The 17,601-nt window shown below is 47.5% G+C and overlaps 1 protein-coding gene across 1 annotated transcript in view; it reads right to left on the bottom strand.

The window, feature by feature from the left end:
- Window positions 1-2,168, bottom strand: part of NKIRAS2 (NFKB inhibitor interacting Ras like 2) — a 43,584-nt gene extending 41,416 nt beyond the window's left edge. The window contains exon 1 of the mRNA XM_077459538.1: window positions 2,086-2,168. The gene's annotated coding sequence lies outside the window, so the exon portion shown is untranslated. The remainder of the gene's footprint in view (window positions 1-2,085) is intronic.
- Between the last annotated feature and the right edge of the window lie 15,433 nt (window positions 2,169-17,601).

Here is a 17,601-nt window from a genome sequence, read left to right as displayed (position 1 = left end):
TTGATATGTGCTGATGAGGCAGCACTGGTGGGCCCTGATGGGTGGCACGGATGGGCACTGATAGGTACCACTGATAGATGGCATTGTTAGGTGGCACTGATGTGCAGCACTGTTCTTCAGGCACTGATAGGTGGCACTGTGGGCACTGACAGATGACACTGTGAACACTGACAGGCGGCACTGTTGCCTACTGCTAAGTGGCACTTGTAGGGGGCACAGGTGGGCACTGAGAAGCTGTCAGCACATCGCAGTGATCGGGACTGATGTCCCTCTCACTCCCGCCGGTTACCGGCTGTGTTGACATCACATGATCAGCTGTCCCATAGACTCCCTGATCACAGAGTGCGGCGCGCAGGCTGCTCATGCATGGGACGACGTCTATAGATGTCGTCCCGGCAATGCAAAATCTCTAGTGGTTAAACCTCCTCACTGCTCCCAGGCCTGGAGGACAGACTGACCTTGTTCAGAGAACAAGGACAGGCAGAAAATGCAAGCAGCCGGAGGACGCTCCATGTCACATCATAGATCCGATGGAAGGAACAGAGAACCTCCTGTCCTCAATAGGGATGAGCTCCGGTGTGTTTGGACACTCCACGTGCAGAGCCCGCCAGTAAGTCTGCGCAGCACTGCGCTAATCACAGGCAATGAGACATTTCCAGATCTTTGCAGCCGCACACTGGGGCAATGTCTCACTGTCTGTGATTAGCGCAGCGCCGACTTCCTGGCTGTGCACGTGGAATGTGCGAACATGCCAGAGCTCATCCTTAGTCCTCACCCAGAATGAAAGCGGGTCTTGCCAGTTGCTGGCCATCATGGACATCCTGCTGACATGCAAGGTACCGTACTGAACATTACACACACCACTGGGACATAGGGACACTTGAGGGACTGCAGACAGGGCTAGGGGGTCCCTCACTCTAACCCATCAACCCTCTCTCTATCACCCCCTCTGTCTCTTTCTATCATGCCCCACATGTATGCAGTCTCTTAGAGTCTCTTGTGCCATGTCGCAGTCTCTGAGTCTCTTGGGTCATGTGTGCAGTCTCCGACAGGCTCTTGGGTCATGTGTGCAGTCTCCGACAGGCTCTTGGGTCATGTCTGCAGTCTCCGACAGGCTCTTGGGTCATGTCTGCAGTCTCCGACAGGCTCTTGGGTCATGTCTGCAGTCTCCGACAGGCTCTTGGGGCATGTCTGCAGTCTCCGACAGGCTCTTGGGGCATGCCTTGGGCGGCACAGTGGTGTAGTGGGTAGCACTTTCGTCTAGCAGTAAGAAGGGTCGCTGGTTCGAATCCCAACCACGACACTACCTGCCTGGAGTTTGCATGTACTCCCTGCGTGGGTTTCCTCCAGGTACTCCGGTTTCCTCCCACACTCCAAAGACATGCTGGTAGGTTAATTGGATCCTGTGTAAAATTGTCCCTAGTATGTATGAATGTGAGTTAGGGACCTTAGATTGTAAGCTCCTTGAGGGTAGGTACTGATGTGAATGTACAATGTATATGTAAAGCGCTGCGTAAATTGATGGCGCTATATAAGTAACTGAAATAAATAAATAAAAAATGTCTGCAGTCTCCAACAGGCTCTTGGGTCATATCTGCAGTCCCTGACAGTCTCTTGGGTCATGTCTGCAGTCTCTGACAGTCTCTTGGGTCATATCTGCAGTCCCTGACAGTCTCTTGGGTCATGTCTGCAGTCTCTGACAGTCTCTTGGGTCATGTCTGCAGTCTCTGATAGTCTCCTGTACTACATCTTCAGTCTCTGACCGTGATAATGGAATTGTCGAAAAGGGTCAGAGCATGGGTGATGTTAAAATGATGCCCACCCAAAAAAAAAAGTTCTGTGGGCGCCCATGCTCATGGCATGAACAGAGTATCATTGTTTTGATATGTTGATGAATGCAGCTGATGTAAACGAGCCCTAGAGATTGCATGGTGTGTGCAGGGATATCAGCTGCGTGTTCTCTGTGTGTACAGTATAGACTCTGCAGTGCCACTCTTGAGGAGTCCATTGTACACCTTAATGGCAGAAAAACTCTGTGTACTCCTGTGCCTATATCCCGGTGACAATGGTTCTCGTACTACATACCGTCCTACACAGGAACTCAGAAACCAACCGACCGACTCTTCTTCCTACTTCCGGTCACACAAGGATATGTACACAGAGGAAACCAGGACGGGAAGTGGGAGTGCGGGACACAGCGCCATCTAGAGGCACACCGCGCTCACTGCACACATCGGATCTATTGTACTGTAAGGAGGCTGTCAGTTTTATAAATGAATGATGATTACTAACCACTCTATGCACTTCACATCAAATGACAGATCGGCCCTCCACAGCCCGAAAAAAAACGGATCTGGAACCACACTTACATGATAAAATACAAATGATAGTATATATATATTTTGTGTATATTTTCAGAACATTGGAAACATCCTTTATGTTCTTTGACTTCTTTTCTATTAGCTCTGCCTTGTACCTGTCCTACATTCCTAGTAAGATCACATGTGTATATGTATTCTTCTTACAGCCCAACTCAAATGCAAAAACAGATTCTTTTAAAAAATTTTTTTTAAAAAGAGGTATGATGCCGAATATTGACATATACAGTATATTCAAGAGATGTTACAGTCTTGCATAGAAATGGAATAAAGATCAATAACAATTCAAAAGCACACATCATATATGTATAACGAATAGAAGTCTGAGAAACTGTAGTAAACATAAACTGTTTTTTTTTTCAGACAATGTGGGAAAGAATTATAACCTCTGTCAGATTATTATTGCTGTCTTCCCCCACTGGGGAGAGTCACCATTTCTATGTATCCTGGTGATCGTTGATCATCTGGGAAATTCAAAATTACATTTTCACTGAAACAGGAATAAAGGGGAAGCTGTGTGTGTTTATGGATGCACACAAGCTGGCTCAGAAGCATACATGTACAATTGCCTCCTTAGTGCCTGGCTTGATACAGAAGTCACCTGGGGAAGGGAGAAGCTGACAGCGCCGGCTGGAGAGATTGCCAGAAAAAGGGGAAGAGAGTTTTCTGTGCCATATCATAGCACAGAGAAGGTAAGTATTACCTGTTTTTAGTGAATAAGGGATGAACCGAACACCCCCACGGTTCGGTTCGCAGCAGAACATGTGAACAGACAAATAATTTGTGTGAAAATGCGAACACCATTAAAGTCTATGGGACGCGAACATGAAAAACCAAAAGTGCTAATTTTAAAGACTTATATGCAAGTTATTGCCATAAAAAGTGTATGGAGACTCGGGTCCTGCCCCAGGGGACATGTAAAAAAAAGTTATGAAAATTTAAAAGAATTTCAGGAGCAGTGATTTTAATAATGCTTAAAGTTAAACAATAAAAATGAAATATTCGTTTAAATATTGTGCCTAGAGCAAGGGTCTCAAACTGTCGGCCCTCCAGCTGTTGTGAAACTAACTACAAGTCCCATCATGCCTCTGCCTGCTTGTAACTGTCAGCCTTGCAATGCCTCATGGGACTTGTAGTTTCGCAACAGCTGGAGGGCCGCCAGTTTGAGACCACTGGCCTAGAGGGTCTCCTTAGTGCCTTTAAAGTAGCGCATCTTTCCCATGTTTATAACAGTATGACAGAAAAATTACATTTCTAAAGGAAAAAATGACATTTAAAACTGCTTGCGACTGTAATGTATTGCCGGATCCTGGCAATATAGATACAAATCATTTTTTAAAAACGGTGTGAGTCCCCCCCCAGTCTATTACCAGGCCCTTCAGGCCTGGTATGGATATTAAGGGGAACCCCATGGCAAAATAAAAAAAATGGCATGGGCCCCCCCCCCCCTAAAATCCATACCAGGCCCTTCAGATAATAATAATAAAGTTGTCCCTAAAGAGTTCTAAAGTAAAGTGGGCATACTATAATTTTGCCTCTACCCTATCCAAGTTTTATCCCCTCAATAAAACATTAAAACGAGCACTGGACTGTTTCTTGACTCTGGGGTACTGTGGAGATTCTGTGTGCCTGGCTCAGTGTGCAGGGTGATGGATTCCTATTCACCAGTGGCTCATACCTGAGGTCCGCTATACTACTTTCTACTTAACATAATATTTTTTTCCTGACAGACTCCATGGCAGCAACGTGTGGGTTAAGTCCCACCTCCATTACCCTATAGGACACTACTCCCATAAATCTTTCCTCCCTGCCCATGGCCATGTTCTTCTTTTGTCCTCCTCCGAAGGACCTAGTGGTGGTCTTTCTACCTGAAGATCTGTCATTCCCACGATCGAGGTTGGCCGATCTGCGACTCTGGGTCTGGAAAGTCGCATTACTCCGCTAAGCCCTAGCTATTAGCAGGGTATGGAGTGAGCAGTAGAAGAGGCGCTGAGAAGAAGCCCGTGTCCTGGCCACTGGCAGGCAGGCTGCGCACTGGTCAGACAGCCAGCTACTAGCAGGTGACCTGTTTGCCCCTGGAAAGTCCGGTGTCATCCTATCTTACCTTTGGCCTAGGTGATCGATCGTGGTGGGAGTGGTTAGAGGTTTCTTGTTCTTCATGACAGCAGTTTATGTTATTTTCCTTATCTGTTTGTTTTTTCTTGTTTTGTGTTGTTTGTTTTCTTGTGCAGGCATGTTGGCTGGTTCTTCCTGCGTTCCAGCCGGCGTTTCACTTCCGGTTTTCGTTCTCGGCTGTACTGCGCATGTGCGAGTGCGGTACGAGATCGAGGCTTGCTTTTGCGCATGCGCGATATCGGCAAAATGACACTATTCGAGCATGCATACGGTCGTGGCGGTGACATCACAGGGGCGCACTATTTAAACTGGGGAATTAGCCTGCAAGCCTTGGGAATACTTGCGGGCTATTGCGGTGACTTCCCCCTCCCACTGTGTTGTAGCTACTGGTAAGTGGCATTCTGGGACAGGTGAGTTATGTCTTCCCTGTCCCTTGCATTGAACCCTTTGTCATTTTTTCAGCGCAAATGGATATCGCTGAGGACATGGATTGTCTACCGCCTGTCTGTGGCCAGCCCTCTCATTAAAGGTATTTGGAATGTTGTCCTTTCCACCTAAGGGACCAGTGATTAGGGGGGGCGTGTATCTGGTTTGTTAAATTTTTCCTGATGTCTTGTTTCCTGTGGTCTCTTTTTCTTGTTTTTATTCAGCCCTTCCAGGTCAGAGGGAGCGACTCTTCTAAGTTGCATCACCGACACTCCTCTTCCAAACTAAGCATTAAGGTTCTTCCTCAAGATCAGGACACCGCAGTGAGGAACGATCGCATTCCTCGAAGGCTCACTCCAGTCACTCAGCTAGTGCCTGCTGGGGGTGTAGAGTTCATGTCCCTGCAGGGAAATCTTTGTGTGATCTCTGCTGCTACACCAAGGCTTCTAAGGAAAGGGGAAATACGGACCAGCAACTTATAATCCCTGGTGGAATGGGTTGTTAAGGAGTCTCTTAGAAATATTGATGACCAGTGCTATGTTCCTCCTGCAGAGCTTTCACGTTCTCCAGGGAGGGATTCAGGATACTTGGGAATCCTCTGTGCATAGCCACCCTTCAGTTGCCATATCTGACAGTGACTCTGACAAAGATAACCCCTGTGTGGGATTTGATTTTGCTCTGCTTCCTCCTTTGGTCAGATCCGGTGGTTGCCCCTTCCATACAGAAAAAATTCTAGCAGTTAAAGAAGGAACGGGTTAATTTTCCATTTATCAGTGAACTTAGCGATATCATCACAGATGAATGGGGCAAGTTGGAGAAGAAAAATTCCATGCTGTCTAAAGTTTCAAAACTCTATCCTTTCAAGGAGGAAGAGGTGAAGCATTTGGAGTCAGCCCCATTGGTGGATGCAGCAGTCATGAGGCTGGTGAAACATGTGACACTTCCCTTAGAGGATACTGTTTCTTTTTTTTTTTTATAATTCCATCTTTATTAAACAATTTCTTATCCACATACAAACAAGTATTCAACTCTAACATCTTGTCGACTGTATTTTCCTTAATATTAAAGCGGTTCTTCACCCTAAAGGGGAAGTTCTGCTAATCTTATCCCTCCCCCCCTCCGGTGCCACAATCGGCACCTTTCAGGGGGGAGGGGGGTGCAGTTACCTGGATAATCCAGGTAACTGCACCCACTTCCGGCCAGACCGCCGCAGACCCCCGCAGACGCTCCGCCCCCCCCCCCCCCCCCGTTGTGTTCTGGGAAACACACAGTTCCCAGAGACACAGCAGGGGACCATTAGAGACGCGCAGCGCGACTCGCGCATGCGCAGTAGGGAACCGGGCAGTGAAGCCGTCATGCTTCACTTCCCGATTCCCTGACAGAGGATGGCGGCGGTGGCAGCAGCGAGACGAGCGATCGCTCGTCATCTGCCGCCGACATCGCTGGAACCTGGGACAGGTAAGTGTGATTTTATTAAAAGTCAGCAGCTGCAATATTAGTAGCTGCTGGCTTTTAATATTTTTTTTTAGGTGCAGCTCCTCTTTAATAATGAGGTAATAGCCTGGGGGGGGATGGGGTTTATCTACTTCTTTGTCTAATAAGGTGGAGGGATGGCAGGTGGGTAGAAAGAGAGAAAGAAGAATAGGAGAGAAAAAAAAACACACAAAAGGGGGAAAATGATCCCCGTCTACCCCTTTATCCTATCCTCTTTTCCTGACCCTACCTAACCTATTTCCCTTCCCCTTATCTCTTTCCGCTAGTGTTCTCTATGTAAGTGTTTTCCTTTCTTATTAGTGATTTAACCACTTTAGCCCGGACCAATTTTCAGCCTAAGGACCAGAGGTCTTTTTACAATTTTGCACTGCACTGATTTAACTGGCAATTGCGCGGTCATGCAGTGTTGTACCCAAACGAAATTTGTGTCCTTTTCTTCCCACAAATAGAGCTTTCTTTTGATGGTATTTGATTGCCTCTGCGATTTTTTATTTTTTTCGATATAAATGGAAAAAGACCGAAAATTTTGAGGAAAAAATATATTTTCTACTTTTTGTTATAAGAAAAATCGAATAAACTCAATTTTAGTCATACATTTAGGGCAAAATTTATTCAGCCACATGTCTTTAGAAAAAAAAATGTCAATAAGCGTATATTTATTGGTTTGCGCAAAAGTTATAGCGTCTACAAACTAGAGTACATTTTCTGGAATTTACACAGCTTTTAATTTATGACTGCCTATCTCATTTCTTGAGGTGCTAAAATGGCAGGGCAGTACAAACCCCCCCCCCCCCCCAAATGACCCAATTTTGGAAAGTAGACATGTTGAGCCCACAGAATATTTTTTTTTTTTGTCCCAAGTGATTGAATAATGACAAAAAAAAAAAAAAGTTTACAAAAAGTTGTCACTAAATGATATATTGCTCACACATGCCATAGTTATATGTGGAATTGCACCCCAAAATATATTCTGCTGCTTCTCCTGAGTACGGGGATACCACATATGTGGGACTTTTTGGGAGTCTAGCCGCTAGGGATGAGCTTCGTGTTCGAGTCGAACATACGTTCGACTCGAACATCGGCTGTTCGCCGTTCGGCGAATTCCGAACATTATGGGCCGTTTGCGCCAAATTTGTGTGGCGCTCACGGCCCACAATGCACTGCGTCATCGCAGTACATTGCTGGCTCATGATTGGCCAAGCATGCACTGTGACCCCGCATGCTTGGCCAATCACAGCGCCAGCAAAGAGGAGAGCCATGATTGGCCACAGGCAGGATGCCTGTGGCCAATCATAGCTCAGGCTGTGTAGTACACGCCCCACACTATATAAGGCTGCCAGCGCGGCGGCCTTGTGTAGTGTGTTGGCGTCTGAAGCAGTTAGTGGGTGTTCTGTGTACCTTCAACACAGTATACACCGATCGTTATCGGCCGATTTTCGATCGTGCTCTTCTGTAGTGGTTGTTGTCTGCGTGCCCTGACCGCAGTATACACCGCTATATTCACCTCACCTATATAGCTAGTGATCTATCTTTTATAACAGAGCTTGCAGTCAGTAGTGTTAGGAGCTTGTGCGTGCTGTCTGCGTGCTCTGTACCCAGTACACACCGCTATATCCACCTACATAGCTCTTCTCTATTTGAGCCATCTGCCATCTGCAGGAGTTATTGGAAGTTGTGTGTGCCTCAAGCACAGCACAGTATACATCTGTATATACCCCTTTATCTCTGGTGTTCTATAATAAAGGCATCTGCAGGAGTTAGTGGGTGTTGTGTGCCTCCAGCACAATATACACTACCCAACTGCTGTTTTACCCAACTCCCTTCAGGCCATTACCATGTCTGGAGGGCCAGCAAGGAGAGGCAGACAGGCGCGAGCCGATAAAAGAGGGCAAGCAGGCTCTGTGTCTAGAGACAACAGTGCTGGTCGTGAACGCGGTGCATTGTCATCAGCACTTGGCCATGGGACACGCTTGTCCTTCTTTTCGGCAGCTGGACACGTTGAACCGCAACATGCCAACGACTTGGTAGAGTGGATGACCAAGCCCTCTTCATCCTCCTCATCCTCTCTCACCCAGTCTCAGGGTACTAGCAAAGCAGCTGCCAACGCATCGTCTTCCCTCGTCTCAATGTCATCATCAGTGACTCCTTCCCTAGACCCACCACGTCCTCCTGAGGAGTCTCCTGAACTCTTTGAGCACAGTGTTGGATACATGCTCCAGGAGGATGCCCAGTGTTTTGTAGGCTCTGATGATGACACTCAGCTAGAGGAAGGCAGTAGCGTGAATGCAGAGAGAGGGGATGCTCAAGAAGGACAGCAATCTGGCATACATGTTCCACAAGCTGCAGCATATTGCCAGGTTTGCTACAGCGATGAAGAGGGAGGGGATGATGAGGGCACTGACTCCACGTGGGTGCCTGGTAGGAGAGAGGAGGAGGAGGAGGCACATGTCCAACGAGGCAGGATGCCCTCCGGGGGCCAGCTTAGGGGCAGCACACCGACTGAATCACACCGCAGAGCTCCGCCTGTGCAGGGCGCTGCCTCTGCGCGTTATTCTAAAAGTTCTTTGGTGTGGGCCTTTTTTGAGACTAGTGCATCAGATTGCACCGCTGCTATTTGCAACATATGTCTCAAGCGTATCTCGCGTGGCCAAAACATCAGTCGCTTGGGCACCACATGCTTGACCAGACATATGTTGACCTGCCATGCAGCTCGTTGGCAAGCGTACCTCAAAGACCCACACCAAAGAACAAAGCGGACCTCTCCTTGCTCCTCATCAGCTGGCATCTCCAACCCCACTAGACCTTCAGTCCTCTCTGAAACCTGCTCTGAGAGGAATGAAGGTGTAGAATTAGGTGTGCCACAGCCAAGTGCTTCCGGGCACTCTGCTAGCAGTACACCCACATCCGATTATAGCAGGCAAATGTCCCTGCCCCAGCTGCTGGACCGGCGAAAGAAGTTTACTCCCAGCCATCCACATGCCCAGCGGTTGAATGCTAGCTTGGCTAAATTGCTAGCACTTCAACTGCTGCCTTTTCAGTTGGTAGACTCTGCCCCCTTCTGTGAGTTTGTACAATGTGCGGTTCCTCAGTGGCAGATCCCCAAACGCCACTTTTTCTCACGGAAGGCGATTCCGGCTCTCTACCGGCATGTGGAAGGCAATGTCCTTGCCTCGCTGGACAGGGCGGTCAGCGGTAAGGTGCATATTACCGCTGACTCATGGTCCAGCAGGCATGGACAGGGACATTACCTGTCTTTCACGGCCCATTGGGTCACTCTTCTGGCAGCTGGGAAGGATGCAGGACAAGGTGCAGTAGTGTTGGAGGTTGTTCCGCCACCACGCCTTCAAAATGCTACTATTGGTTGTGACACACCTCTCTCCTCCACCCCCTATTCTTCTTCTTCCTCCATGGCCTCTTCCAGTGCTCTGTCCTCAGAACCAGCGGTGCTCCGTAGGCGTTCCAGGGGCTACGCAAGTACGCTTGCGCTGGTTTGTTTGGGGGACAGGAGCCACACTGGGGCAGATGTTTTGTCAGCTCTGCAGGGGCAGGCCGAGAGGTGGTTGACACCATGCCAGCTTAAGCCAGGAATGGTGGTTTGCGATAATGGCACCAACCTCCTCTCCGCCCTCCGACAGGGACAACTGACCCATGTGCCCTGTGTAGCTCACGTCCTTAACCTGGTGGTGCAGCGGTTCTTGGGCAGGTACCCGGGCTTACAGGATGTCCTGAAGCAGGCCAGGAAAGTCTGTGTGCATTTCCGCTGATCATTTAATGCCTGTGCTCGGCTGGCTCGCTCCAAAAGGAGTTGAACCTGCCCAAGAACCGCCTTATATGTGACATGCCCACCAGGTGGAACTCAAAGTTGGCCATGCTGCAGCGGCTGCACACGCAGCAGAGGGCCATCAATGAGTACCTGTGCGACTACGGCACCAGGACAGGGTCAGGGGAGCTCGGTTTTTTCTCACCACACCAGTGGGGCATGATCAGGGATGCATGCACTGTCCTGTCACCGTTTGAGGAGGCCACAAGGATGGTGAGCAGTGACAGTGCATGCATCAGTGACACTGTACCTCTTGTCCACCTCTTGGAGCATACGCTGCGTGGAATAATGGACAGGGCATTTGAGGCAGGAAGAGGAGGACTTCCTTGCCTCTCAAGGCCCCCTTTATCCAGACAGTGTTCCTGCTGTGCCACCCATCACACAGGAAGAGGATGAGGAGGAGGAAGAGGAGGAGGAGGATGATTGTGTCAGCATGGAGGTGGAGGCTGGCACTCAGCATCAGCAGCAGCAGTCTTGTAGGGAAGATTTACAGTCCCAGGAAACACGTGGACTTGTACGTGGCTGGGAGGAGGTAGCTGCGGATCATGTTGTCCTTAGTGACCCAGAGGACTCCGGACCGAATGCCTCAGCTAACTTATGCTGCATGGCCTCCCTGATCCTGCAAAGCCTGCGGAAGGATCCTCGTATTCTTCAGATCAAGGAGAGGGACCATTACTGGCTGGCCACTCTCCTTGATCCACGGTACAAGGGTAAGGTTGCCGACCTTATCTTGCCATCGCAGAGGGAGCAGAGGATGAGACATCTCCGGGAGGCCTTGCAGAAAGGTCTGTGCAACGCGTTCCCAGAGACTGGGAGGTTACAAACTCCTGGTCCTGGACAACGTGTTGCTGAGGCATCGGTCAGAAGGAGCGGTGGAGAAGGTGGCCGTCTGACTGATGCTTTCAGACAATTTTTTAGTCCGCAGCCCCAAGGTATGATCGGTTCCAGCAACCATCGCCAGCGTCTGATTTACATGGTGCAGGAATACCTAGGGGCAAGGTCAGACTTGGACACCTTTCCCACCGAAAATCCTCTGGCTTACTGGGTCTTGAGGATGGATCACTGGCCAGAGCTTGCACAGTATGCAATTGAGCTACTGGCCTGTCCTGCATCCAGTGTTCTTTCGGAACGCACCTTCAGTGCTGCTGGTGGCTTTGTTCGACTGACCTTCATCAAGATGAATCAGTCTTGGATCACCCACAGCTACCAAGCACCTGAAGCTGATGTAACCGAATAATTTTTTTTGAAATATCACATCCCTTCAAGACTGCCTATGCTGATGCTGAGTGACTGTCCTGTTATGTTGATTGTCTATCCTCTTCCTCCTCCGCTGATATGTTGGAAGAACATTTCTGGTTCTGGGTGATGCCATCAGCCCAATTTTTCTGCCCCTGTTTAACAGGGGCGTTTAATTACAATTTTTGATGCAATGCTTTGCAGCAGGGCTAATTCCTGCAATAAAACAAGAGTATATGGGAGAGGTTGCAGTATGGTGGCACCAGCACCAGTGCCTTAGGCCCAATTTTTCTGCCCCTGTTTAACAGGGGCGTTTAATTACAATTTTTGATGCAATGCTTTGCAGCAGGGCTAATTCCTGCAATAAAACAAGAGTATATGGGAGAGGTTGCAGTGTCGTGGCACCAGCACCAGTGCCTAAGGCCCAATTTTTCTGCCCCTGTTTAACAGGGGCGTTTAAGTACAATTTTTGATGCAATGCTTTGCAGCAGGGCTAATTCCTGCAATAAAACTAGAGTATATAGGAGAGGTTGCAGTGTCGTGGCACCAGCACCAGTGCCTAAGGCCCAATTTTTCTGCCCCTGTTTAACAGGGGCGTTTAATTACAATTTTTGATGCAATTCTTTGCAGCAGGGCTAATTTCTGCAATAAAACTAGAGTATATGGGAGAGGTTGCAGTGTGGTGGCACCAGCACCAGTGCCTAAGGCCCAATTTTTCTGCCCCTGTTTAACAGGGGCGTTTAATTACAATTCTTGATATAATATTTCACAGGAGGGCCCGTTCCTGTGGCCACCCAGAGTAACTGTGAGGACTTATAGTGTTGTGGCACCAGCACCACAACCACCAAAGGTCAATTTTTCTACCACTGTTCAACAATGGCATGTAATTACAATTCTTGATATAATCGTTCACAGCAGGGGGCTCCAGCGCCCACCAAGAGTCACTTTGAGGGCTTACAATGTTGTGGCATAACCAACACCTTGTTCCGCCATTTCTGCAGAGCATATAGGGCAGGCCCCTACTTTCAAACATCCAACTTACAAACATCTCCTACTTGCAAACGGAAGGAGACAACAGCAAGTGAGATGAAAAAAGATGTATGACAAAACAAATTATACAGGGGTGATAACCCTTCCCTATGTTTTCCAAAAAGCTTAAAAATAGTTTTTTTGACTGGAGCTACACTTTAAAAATGTACCAGTTGAAAATTACAAACAGATTCAACTTAACACAACAAACCTACACAGTCCCTGTCTTGTTTGCACCGCCTGTATACTGCTGTTCTGAGTATATAGGGCCTGGGGGCCACACGCATTTCCTTTTTTTAATATGGGTACTGGGTTCCCCTTAATATGCGTACAAGACCCAAAGGGGCTGGTAATGGGCAGGGAGGGCTACCCATGCCATTTTTCTCAATGATTTTCAACCATATTGCAGGAACCAGATATAACATTAAAACCGCAAGCAGTTTTAAATGATGTTATTTCCGATTAATGTCATTTTGTGCAGGGACTGTTCTAAACACGGGAAACACGTGGCACTTCACAGGCATACTACAGACACCCCCCAGGCACCATATTTAAAGGAATATTTCACTTTTTTTTTCACTTTAATCGTCATTAAAATCAGTGCTCCCGCCAAAACGGCCATTTTTAAAAACATTTTAGGCATTGACCCATGTCCCCTGGGGCATGAGCCAGGTCCCCAAACCCTTTTTAGGACAGTATCTTGCATATTAGCCGTTAAAATTAGCACTTTTAATTTCGAACATTCGAGTCCCATAGACTTCAATGGGGTTCTAAAGTTCGTACGAATTTGGGGTCCGTTCGAAAGTTCTGGTGCGAACCGAACCGGGGGGTGTTCGGCTCATCCCTACTAGCCGCGTACGGCACCCCGAAATCCAATCACTGCCTTTAGGATTTCTAAGGGTGCAAATTTTTGATTTCACTCCTCACTACCTATCACAGTTTCGAAGGCCATAACATGCCAAAATAACACAAAACCCCCCCAAATGACCCCATTTTGGAAAGTAGACACCCCAAGGAAATTGCTGAGGGGCATGTTGAGCCCATTGAATATTTTTTTTTTGTCCCAAGTGATTGAATAATGACACAAAAAAAAAAAAAGTTTACAAAAAGTAGTCACTAAATGATATATTGCTCACACATGCCATAGTTATATGTGGAATCCCCAAAATATATTCTGCTGCTTCTCCTGAGTACGGGGATACCACATATGTGGGACTTTTTCGGAGTCTAGCTGCGTACGGCACCCCGAAAACCAATCACTGCCTTCAGGGTTTCTAAGGGTGCAAATTTTTGATTTCACTCCTCACTACCTATCAGAGTTTCAAAGGCCATAAAATGCCAAAGTAACACAAACCCCCCCCCCCCCAAATGACCCTATTTTGGAAAGTAGACACCCCAAGCTATTTACTGAGAGGCATGTTGAGTCCATGAAATATTTTATATTTTGCCACAAGTTGCAGGAATATTACGATTTTTTTTTTTTTTGCACAAAGTTGTCACTAAATGATATATTGCTCACACATGCTATGGGCATAAATCAAATTACACCCCAAAATAAATTCTGCTGCTTCTCCCGAGTACGGGGATACCACATGTGGGGGACTTTTTGGGAGCCTAACCGCGTACGGGACCCCGAAAACCAAGCACTGCCTTCCGGATTTAAATATAAAACGCTACCAAAAAAAACTGTTAGCGATCGCAGGGATCAGGCCTGACTCTACAATCGCTGCAGTTATGTGTTTAGTGTTTTGTAAGTGACAGTGATCGATCGATACTGCACTTGGGTGGGCTGGGCGGAGGGGCAAAACACAGGTGCTAGCAGGTATCTGGGCTGATCCCGCTAACAATGCGTTTTTTGGAACCCTAAACTGCTGGGACACTAGTATAGATCTGATCAGATCAGATATTGATCTGTTCAGATTCTATACCACTACGGGAGGTTTATGCTTTGCGCGTGGGTGTTAGCGGTACTGGCACTAACCTAGCGCTGCCTGGGGCGACGCAGACCCTGACCCTAAAACCTAATTGATATCACCCGCCGGGTGATCAGAGGGTTAAACCTTTATTGGGTAATAAATGGCGGGTGCCCTGATGCTATAAAAAGCAAACTAACCAGAGTCACCCATAACACTTATACGGTGATCACTGGTGAAAGGGTTAACTAGGGGCAATCAGGGGGTTCAAATTTTTATTAGGTAGTATATAGGGGTCCCTGGCGCTATATAAAAACCTGACGGGGAACCTAAATAACTAACTGGCTAACCAGCGTCACCAGTGACACTTATACGGTGATAGCTGGTGAAAGGGTTAACTAGGGGCAATCAGTGGGTTAAAACCATTATTGGGTAGTATATGGGGGTACCTAGCGCTATAAAAACCTGGCGGTGAACCTAAAAAAATAACTAGCTACCTAGCGACACTAGTGACACTAATGCAGCGATCAGAAAAATGATTGCTTAGTGACACTGGCAAAAGGGGGTGAAAGGGTTAACTAGGGGCAATCAGGGGGTTAAAACCATTATTGGGTAGTATATCAAGGTACCTAGCGCTATAAAAACCTGGCGGTGAACCTAAAAAAAACTAGCTACCTAGCGACACTAGTGCAGCGATCAGAAAAATGATCGCTTAGTGACACTGGCAAAAGGGGGTGAAAGGGTTAACTAGGGGTAATCAGGGGGTTAAAACCATTATTGGGTAGTATATCGGGGTACCTAGCACTATAAAAACCTGGCGGTGAACCTAAAAAAAAACTAGCTACCTAGCGACACTAGCGACACTAATGCAGCGATCAGAAAAATGATCGCTTAGTGACACTGGCAAAAGGGGGTGAAAGGGTTAATTAGGGCCAATCAGGGGGTTAAAACCATTATTGGGTAGTATATCGGGGTACCTAGCGCTATAAAAACCTGGCAGTGAACCTAAAAAAATAACTAGCTACTTAGCGGCACCAGTGACACTAATGCAGCGATCAGAAAAACGATCGCTTAGTGACACTGGCAAAGGGGGATGAAAGGGTTAACTCCAAGGGCAATCAGGGGGTTAAATCTTTATTGGGGGTGGTAGGGGGCTACCCTGGACCCAACACTAACTGCCCTGACACTTTTTACTTTTACAACTGACACTGAATGCAGTGATCAGTAAATAAATGATCACTGCAATCAGTGACACTGTGACTGGGGGGGGGGGAATCGGGGGGGATGGGGGGGTGATCGGGGGGGGGGGGGTTTGTGTGCCTGTGTGTTAGTTAGTGTCAGTGTATGAATGAATGAATGAATGAAATACTTATATAGCGCACAATGCGAACTGAATCGCCTCTAGGCGCTGTGGCGAGCTTTGATCATCTGCTAAAAGAGGAAGGTCTTGAGTTTTTTCCTAAAAGCCAGGTGATTTTCTTCCAGGCGGATGTTTATTGGTAGAGCATTCCATAGCCGAGGCCCTTGGACAGCGAATCTCCGATCCCCCTTGGATTTATACCGGGCTTTGGGCACGAGGAGGAGGTTTTTGTTGGCTGATCGAAGACTGCGGTTTGGTGTGTAATGATTTATTTTCTCCATTAGGTATTGCGGAGCTTCTCTATGCACGCATTTGTGGGTGAGGCAAAGGGTCTTGAACGTGATCCGATTTTTTACGGTTAGCCAATGTAAGCTCCTCAGTGAAGGAGAAATGGATTCCCAGGGTTTTTTTCCTGTTATCAGCCTTGCCGCCGTGTTTTGGATCAGTTGTAATCGCGCAAGTTGATATTGTGGTAATCCTATGTAAAGCGAGTTTGCGTAGTCCAGTCGTGAATTAATGATTGTTCCAACTACCACTGCTTTGTCATTCTTTGGGATAAAAGGGATGAGTCTGCGAAGCATGCGCAGCAGATGGTGAGATCGACTGACTACTGCTCCTATTTGCGCATCCATTGACATTTGTGCGTCTAAAATAACCCCGAGACTCTTCGCTTTGGTCTTTGGGGAGATAGTCTGCCCAAAGACGGTTGGTGGAGACCAGGAGGTTTTGGTTGCGGGCTTATGATTTGGGTGTAAGATAAGAAGCTCTGTCTTTGATTGGTTCAGCTGGAGGGAGTTGGTGGTCATCCAGTCCTCTATTGATTTGAGGCAGTTTTCAAGTTGTTGTTGGTGATCTTTTTTTCCATTGATCCGGAAATAAAGTTGCGTGTCGTCAGCGTAAGAGTGGAAGCAGAGATCTGAGCATCTGATGATTTGAAGGAGTGGGCGAATGTAAATGTTGAAGAGAACGGGTGACAACGGAGAGCCTTGAGGGACTCCGCAGGTGACTGCCCGAGTTTCGGAGAGGAATTTTCCTAGTTTCACTGTCTGTGACCGATTTCCTAGGAAGGACGCGAACCAATGGAGATCTATGTCTTGGACTCCGGCTACTTCTGTGAGGCGGACGAGTAGAGTATTGTGATCTACTGTATCAAACGCTGCACTTAGGTCTAGCAGTACGAGGAGACACGGCTCTCCGTCATCTGCCGCTTCGAGGGCGTCATCCCAAATCTTGAGGAGAGCTGTTTCTGTTCCATGACCCGGGCGGAAGCCTGATTGCAGCGGGTCCAGGAGTTTGTGAGTATCCAGGTGAAGTTGTAGCTGATGTACTACAGCTTTCTCCATGATCTTAGAAATGGTGTTGAGGCTTGTAATTGGCCTACGGTTGTTTGGATCCTGAGGGTCCAGGTTTGGTTTCTTGAGTAGAGGTTTGACGATGCCTTGTTTGAGGATGCTGGGAACAATCCCTTCGTGGAATGATCGGTTTATGAGGTGGGTTATGGTTGGAGCCACGATGTCGGAGCATTCTTTCAGTAGTTTTGTGGGGATGATGTCAATAGGTGAGGTACTGTCACGCAGTTTATTAATGATGTTTTTTGCGGTGTCTACGGTAATTGGGGATAGTGAAAATTTTGGCGGTTGCGGTATGTTGGTGCGGACATCCTCTTTATGTATTTGCTGGCTGAGGTTGGATGTTTTCTTCTGACAAATTGTTTCCCTGATGGTTTTGACTTTATCGATGAAAAAATCCGACAGTTTGTCACAGTAATCCTGGGATTCGCTTTCTGGGGGTTCTAGGCACACCGGATTCATTGATTGATTAACCAGTTTA

Source organism: Lithobates pipiens, unplaced genomic scaffold (assembly GCF_037356315.1).
Source record: "Lithobates pipiens isolate NorthernLeopardFrog02 unplaced genomic scaffold, aLitPip1_a1.2 Scaffold_28, whole genome shotgun sequence".
NCBI lineage: Eukaryota > Metazoa > Chordata > Amphibia > Anura > Ranidae > Lithobates > Lithobates pipiens.
This window is presented reverse-complemented; position numbering and strand designations above follow the sequence as displayed.